Genomic DNA, 8,559 nt, shown 5'->3' on the forward strand with positions numbered 1-8,559 from the left:
CTCCACTAAACCAGTAAATTTCTGAGGATTCCACCTCACATTGTGTATTTTACGCTGAACTTTTTTCTCTGGCTACTGGGAAGACAAACTTCTTAGTTCTGTGTGAGGTCCAGGAGGTCTCTGCTTACCTCTGTCATGGGTTGCTACCTCACTCATGTGCAAATTAGCACTCAGCTTAAGATTCAAGAGCACCTTTATGTGGATCCCTTAAGCTCTTTCCTTAAGCTCTGTAGCCATCTTACTTTGCCCCACAAATCTGAATTGTCTCCACAATTGGGCAAAACAATTGCTCCTGTTCATGTTCTCCATTACTGGGCTCTGCCTGGTAATCACTGTGAATAATAAATTGTTTAAATTACAGAGTTTGCCCTGTCTCAGGAATCACACCCCTATCTGTAGCGACAGTTGTAAATAGTCAAGTGCATATATATATATATATATATGTGTGTGTGTGTGTGTGTGTGTGTGTGTATTCAATCATGGGACCCACATGGTGGGGGAGAAAATTAACTCTTTTAAATTGTTCTCTGACCTCCACATGCACTCAGTGTCAGGCACACCTCTGCTCCCAAAATAAATATAATTTAAAATTTCACCAGAACATTATGTATATAAGTGCACATTCTATGAAAAATAATATATGCATATGTATATATGCATACTTTTTTCTAATTGCTTAAGGGAGAACCAATCTATTTCTATTATTTCACATTAACAAGTAATGAAAATCAGGAATTACTTTTTATTCCAGAGTTTTCTGATAATGTTTTTCATCATAACTCTTTCAAAGGCTACAGGAAGGCAAGCTTACTAATGGAAAGCTATATGCCTGGGCACTGTGATACACAGACAGTACAGGTCTTTCTTATGGTTATCAGTCTTTTTCTTTCTGTTTTATTTTACATTTTCCTAAAATTTTATAATGGACATTTAAATATTGCTTTTTATAGTGGAAAAATAAACTTTATTTAAATAAACTTAAGTCTACTGAAGAGTTGTACACAGAGGAAGTATCTGAACTGCCCTGATTTACAGGAGAACGGCACACACATACACTAACATGAACATGCGGGACATCTTTCTATGCACCCGACCCTGGGAGTGTAGGTCACTTCATACTTATTTCCTAAATGCATTATCAAAGCCATAAATGCCATCAAACAACAAAATGATTAAGCTGGAAGTACATTTTCAAGATACAGGAGATGACATGCGTGGGGATGAATGTGAGTCCAGAGGTGGTTGCTGGGAAGGGCACGGAAAGAGAGCAACATCATTTTCACAGAAAACCCAGGCTTGGGGCAGCTTTGGAAATAGGACATGAAGTTTGCCTATGAGCTCATAAGTAGCCCAAACAAAGAGGGGAGCAGAAGGATTTGGAGTTCTTCGAATTAAAAGCTTGGGAGCTAATGCATAAGAGATTGAGGGCCTGAAGCTGGTTAGTGATGCATGTATGTTGTCTTGCTGTTCTTGCTGTCCTCGAGTCCTGTCCTCTAAGATGACATGCATTGCTCTGGAACTGAGATCCTGGAGAGAAATAACTAAGTTGGTAGATGAATTGGCAGTCTGAATGACCAGCACTCTGTATTTACCAGGATCCAACCAGGAACACACGTACTGCACTAGATATTTTAGTTAAATCATTCAGCAAAGGGGTTGACTATACAGGTTTTAGGAGATTTAAAAGGCAACCCTGAGCATGCAGAGGTCATATTAGTTGGAACTACAGGAGGAAGTTGCCACACCCTGAGAAATGGAGCATGAAAAGATGGTAGGGATGCAGAAAGCTCAGAGATGTCTGCTGGAGCAGAGTGGGATGTTAAGCTCTGTGTATGGCTTGGACTAGAACCTGGGTGCTAAGACGCAGAGGCCTGAGACAGATGCATTGCTATATGTGTTCATACATCCCAGGGAAGCTGGGTCTGCAAATCTCTCCCAAGATCGGGTCACATAGTCAGTAATTTCCAAAGACCAAGTATCATTGCCAAGGTAAAGCCAGCCCTAGAGTAGTGCAAGCCAAGGGTTGGGAGTGAATCCTGGCTGCTCCATTACCCTGCATTTCTTTAGCATCCTCTTCAGGAGTACCAGACGGGAGCTAGTTGTACAGGTCCTGACCATACAAACAACACTGAGAATAAGACTGATGAGTTCCATAAGCAGGTTCTTTCCAGGATCTCACTAAGGCTGGAACAGCATGGGGTTGCCCACCAGGCAAGAGCATGAAAAAATAGCGTTCTATGCATGTGTGCACATGTGTTCAGGTGTACACGTGTTCACGTAGAGGTAGTAATTAATGCTGGGTGGCTTACTCTATCACTCTCCACCTTATTTTTTGAGACAGGGGCTCTCACTGAACTCAAGGATTCACCTGTACCAGCTGGCCAGCGAGCACCTGTATCCTGCTGTCTCTACCTCCCTGGCACTGGGATTACAGATGTATACCACAGTACCCAGTCCTCACATGCCTGCAGAGCTCACTCAGGTCCTCAGACTTGCAGAGCAACCACTTTACCAATGGAACCATCTTTTCTGCCCCAGCATCTAGAGTTCCTTAAGGAATGACTGTGGGCTGGTGCCGAAATAAAAATGTTCCCATTCTTACTTTGAATATATGTGTGAGACAGAAAGTCAGCAGGAGGAGAGGTGGGGTGTCGCTCAGAACTGGGGGCTCCAGTGCTCTTCTGTTTTCCCTAAACCACCCGTACCTTTACTGCTCCTTTGGCCAGTCTGAAAAACTTACAGAATGATCGAGTCATTCCTCCCCGACTAGCATGTAAGCTTCATGATTCCTAAGAACTTGCCGGAAGCTTCATGTGGGTAACCGGTGTGATGCTCGTACACTGGTACGTGGCATCCAGTAAATATTTGTTGACTGAACAAGCAAATAGATGTTGATTCAGCCCCTTAAATTCCTTCAGCCTTCTTCAAGTATGAGAAGGAAGCACATTTAAGCACATAATTTCATATTCAAACATATAAATTATATGTGGCACAGGTGTATGCCTAAAATATATTTTGGCACCAAGTGAAGGAAAGCTTTTTAGAGCCGGAAAGAGAGAGGGCCCATGGTGTGGACCTGCCTGTCTTTCTACCTGCTGAGAGACTTCATGTAGTTTTTAAATGAGGCCAAAGTGAATACATATCCAATCTTTGAATTAACTATCCCATTAAACTATGGTCACTTCTTCTCCCTCCTCCACACCCTCCCCATCCCACACCCCCACCCCAGCTTAGCCTATCATTAGCTGCTATCTGGAATTGACAGTGGAGTAATTTGAACTCTGGTTCCCAAGGGCCTATTCTTTTACTTCCTGCTGTAGGAATACGGTGTGTATTGATTAGATATCAGACTGTAATGGGCTTCCAATCTCTCTGCCTTAAGATATATGATGAAGATGACAGGAAGCAGATACCCTGTTACTACTTGTAAATAGTCTGCTCCAACAAAATGGTTGGTAACCACTTCACTGCCGTGGACGCCCAAGCCTCTGTCTCCCTCTTTCTGATGATGATTGCTTAGAAACGGCAGGCGTGGCATTGCCTTTTCAACTACGGCCACTGCCCAAGATGCTCTTTCCTCTAGTAACTATGCAAGGGGCAGGATTGGGAGGCTGAACCCGGAGATACTGATGGGAGGAGTGGTTCACGTGCTGCTCAGAGAAAAAATCAACTGCACCATCAAGCCAGCTCCTGCATGTGCAACTGTTGGAAAGACAGAAAGGTTGGAGGCTGAGCAGAGAGGCCCGCCCTCTGAGCAAGACCTGAAGTAAGTGGCTGACAACGCCTTGCTTTCCACACCTGTGAAATGGTCATTCCCCATGTTCCCATAAGGACTTCCACAGCTGTGTGGAAGCAGCGCGTGTGGGACAGATCTCCCTACTTCCTCTTGGATAGACTCTTGGACAGCATCTCCTGTGGAGCCCTGGGCAGATCTTCAGTGCTGTATGGTGGTGGTGTTTGTTGGTGGTGGATTGAAGGTCCCAGCGGAAAGAAACTTTCTCAGGCTCTGGAGCCCATGTGAGCTTTGGGCTCAGATGGCAGTTGGGGCCTGAGCCTGGATAATGTCCTGTGTGAAGCTGACTGGGTTTATTTTATGTCTTGACTCTCCCCTATTTGAGTACAAAGGACCTTGGCTTTGGCTCTGATCTTGACAGTGGCAGAGTAAAATGGATGGGTGAAACTTGTCCCCTCCACATGGCTCTGCAGAAGCTGAGGGACCCTGTGTTTCCCTTCCTGCTGTGGGTTTGATTTTGCCCAGCAAGAGTTACTTTCTACTGGGTCTGAATTTCCTTCCCCTTTCTTAACAGCAACGAGGACTGAGGAGCAAGTGGAATGGTGGGTCAAGGAAGGTTCCAAAGGAAGATAGTAAACTTTTAAGGGGGAAATAAAGTATAAGTTTATACATTTTTAATTATACCGGACTTAAAATTTGTATTCATTTATTACCAGTGAAATCAGGCACTTACCCACCACTTCTCTCATCACTGCCCTGCGAACAGACATGACCCTGGTCAGGGAAGATAAATGGAGAAGTAGAAATGGCTACCATCTGGAAATTGATTGGGAAGCCAGGGTTGCAGGTTCAGCCTGGACCCTTTCCCAGTCTTTCTGCTGCTCCCACATCTGTGAGAAGAGACAAAAATCCAGTGGCCCGAACCTCCCTCTTTTGCTAACATTTCCTTCTTGCCCTGCCCGTTAGGACGAAGGGATCAATAAAGCCAGCTTTGAGAGAGGAAGGAAGAGTCTTCAGGTCGGTATCGGATGCCGGATCCACACAGCATAAGAAGAGGGGCCAGTGTGCTGTGGGTGACCTAATTGCACATTCCAAAAACATTGAATTCATATTATTGACTTCATCAGCACTGTCCTTCTGAAAGTTGCTCTTAACTAGTTCAAGAGAGGATTGTCACTTCAGTACAGAGGCTTTCGGTCAGGGAGGACAGAGGGACACACAAAAGATGAGCATCACTAGCTGGGTGTTTTACCCACACCAGCCGGCTAGCTCCTGAGCCATATTTGAGATGGTTCCTATTTCACTTCATTCTTGTAGCATCTTGGAGAGGCTCTGGTTATTGCTGTCCTGAAGATGAGGACAGCAGAGGCATGGAGAAGCTGGGAAACATGACACTGTATAGCAAAACATTTCACACACCCATCTGCTTGGTCCCCCAGGTGAAGGCCAGCTCTGACTCCCCATCCTGTCAAGCTCCTGAGTAGCCATCAGCAGAATATAGGGCGTATGAGGAGATCATTTAGTCCTTCCCTTCTGTTTTCAAGTTCAAACTCAAGTCCAGAGAGAAAGAGAATGGCTTGCCAGCATCACACAGCAAAGATATAACTCAGACCCTTGACCTAAGACTGTCATTCCAAAGACATTGGTCAAGGATACTATTCACTGCCTTTGATCCTCGCATCTTCCCCCCAGACATCAGCAGGAAGTATTCTCTACCATAATGCCTGGACCAGTGAGGGCCTGAAACACAAGGAGACAGATGGTTGACATATTAGATCTCATACGCTATCTTATTTATTCAACAAACCTTTATTGAACACCTTTAGTGAACACCTTTATTGAACACCTTTAGTGAACACCTTTATTGAACACCTTTAGTGAACACCTTTATTGAACACAAGGTATGCATGCCCAAAGTAATACCAAAATTTCAACAACGAAATATGGTGTACTGAAGATGCGTGTGGATATGTGTGTAGCATGCATATGTATGTACACACATGGGTTCACCTGTGCAGATGTGTGCAGAGGTCAGCCTCTGACACTGAGTGTCTTCCTTAGCTGAATCTCCATCTATTTTTTGCCATCGGGGTCTCTCACTGAACCTGAAGGTCGTCATTTTTGCTGGACTGGCTGGCCTTCAGGGTTCCGGTGAGAGATGCATGCCACTGTCTAGTTTTCACAGGGGTCCTGGGGACTTGAATGCGTGTGCAGCAGGCAAGCAAACAGCTTTCCCACTGAGCCTTGACCCTTTGCGTTTGTGTGTTTTCTTCTTTCTCTTGGGCAACTAATCCCCAAATAAATTTGAGCTGAAAAGTAAAATGAAGTAAATAAGATCCTTGTAAATGGAAAACTTTGCAACCACATGTGGACACACAATGCAGATTGAGGCATCAAAATATTTACTTCAGAATTTACCTTGATTACTCAATATATGTTTTACAGTATTGAAGCAATCCTGGTTTTTTTAATTCACCGGTACTAAAAAAAAAAAAAAAAAAAACATGAAAATGGCTTAAATGAAAACACCTCTGAATTAGCTGTTCTAGCTTCAAGCAAAGTGCTGAGATTTTTAGAAAGAATGGATAATGACACAATGCTCACATTTACAGGTGCTGTCTGGACCAGACATTCCACAGACGTGACTTCATTTAAGCCCCTCAAAACTGCAAGATATGTTATTATCTCCATTTTACAGATGGGAAAGCTAAAAGTATAATGACACATCATTAAGACTCATAAGCAGACAGTAGGTATGGTCCAATGAACTGCAGAGCTGGTATGGTTTGAAGGTCACCTCTCCACATACCAGAGGCAGAAAGATCTGGTTACAATGACAAAGCCATCAGAATGAAAATGCTAATTCCTACGCACTGAGCCTTTACAGCATGTCATACGGGATGTGGAGCAAAGTCCAGATATGATCCTATTGGTACTCACTACAACCCCATGGAAAAAGTACTTTGTTACCTTTATCTTGCAGAAGAGGAAACAAAAGCATAGGAAGAGTAGAGAGATGACCTGTCCAGGGTCACACAGCATGTCAGTCTCATACTGTCCAGCCCTTGACCTACATACTCCCTATTTTTAATGTGTGTAAGTCTCTGTGTGTATATGTGTGTGCTGTGCAGGTGTGTGGGTGCACAAACATGTGGAGCATGTATGTGGACATGTATGTGGAGGCCTGAGGTTGATGTTGGGGATCATCCTCACTTGCTCTTCCACGTTATTCACTGAGGCAGGGTCTCTCAGTCAAACCCAGAGCTTGTTGATGTGGTCAGTTTTGCTAGCCAGCTTGCTAGCTGGGCCATTCTGTGAATCTGCTTTGTAAGGCTGGAATTACAGGCCAGTTATCACGCCCGGGCAGCATTTATGTGATATGGTGGTTTGAATAAAGAATATTCCCCATAAGCTTCAAGTATTTGAATACTCGGCCCCAGCTGGTGGCGCTGTTTGTGAAGGCTTAGGAGGCGTGGCCTTGCTGGAGGAAGCACGTCACTGGGGGAGGGAGGGGCCTTTGAGGGTTCATAGCTTTGCTCCGCCTCCAGCTTGTCCCTGCGCTTGAAGATGTAAGCTCTCAGCCTTCTTTTTACCACCTGTGCAGTTGTGGTTCCCGTCTGTGGACTCTCATCCCTCTGGAACCATAAGCCAAATAAACTCTCCCTTCTACAAGTTGCCTTGATCACGGTGTCTTATCACAACAACGGAAGAGTAACTAATACATGTGGGTTTTGGGAATTCAAACTCTGGTCCTCACTGATTTATCTCCCCAGTCCTCCCTGTACCCTTCACTATGACCTCACATGACATTTCCTGGAAATGAACAGAACAGTTCCACAGTGGAAAAGATGTTACCCTTCAAATATAGTTTTATATGCTGGTCCCAAATAACTCCAGAAGGACTGGGGATAGGAGTAAGAAGCCAGACACAGAGAATGACATCGGAAATTCTAGAAATATCCAAATATAGTTCTTACCCACTTCAGCTGATACAGATATGGTTTAAATGGGGAGCAACCGCCCCAGACAGTATTTTCTGATGAATTTTTCCTCAAGCACACCCAGTGGTACTTCTCCCCCAAGATGCCTCTCCATGAAGTCTTCACAGAACCCTTGTTTTACAGTTCTGATGCAGACACTAGGGTCCCCCCAAAGCATTTCTTGTTGGCCAAAGCTGTTGTTCTGCATGGAGACGTCACACTCCCACATCTCTGGATGTTACTGACTCACAATGCCCATCTGTCTGCCTTTATGGCTTCCCTGGGCTTCCAGAAGGTTCTCTGGGTGTCCTTTTTCTCTTCTTCCTTTGTGCTTTAAGGTGCATGAGTTCTTGGCTACAGGAGTGATGGACCTTCCTTATCCTGTTTCTCTTACTCATGAGTAAATGCTCCAGGTCACCCTTAACCGGGAAAGTCACCTTCTCTTCTTGGGTGCCAGAAGTCCATTCTGTTGTCACAGAGAGTCATCCAGTAAGTTGAACGTCAGACTCAATGAATTCTTAAGCTTGACTCAATGAGCAGTTTACGAACCTTATGTCATATACCCATCATTAAACACCTGAGAAAATGGGATGGCTCTCTCCGTTTTATAAATGATGAAACTGAGGCTTCTACCATGCCAGTGGTTATAAAACAAATTTCATATTAGCAATCATTGGTACTATTTATTTTTCTGTAAACCAGGAATCTCCCCTCCTGTCTCACAATCATTAATTCATTTAATTCCACAACAGGCCCTGAAGGGTAGCATCACTGATTCTTATAACAGAATTCTAATCTCTCAGGAGTGTTGGTGGTGATTTATTTTGTTGTAAGGGCGCAAGTTCA

Source organism: Nannospalax galili, unplaced genomic scaffold (assembly GCF_000622305.1).
Source record: "Nannospalax galili isolate Female #2095 unplaced genomic scaffold, S.galili_v1.0 scaffold1080, whole genome shotgun sequence".
NCBI classification, from domain to species: Eukaryota; Metazoa; Chordata; class Mammalia; order Rodentia; family Spalacidae; genus Nannospalax; species Nannospalax galili.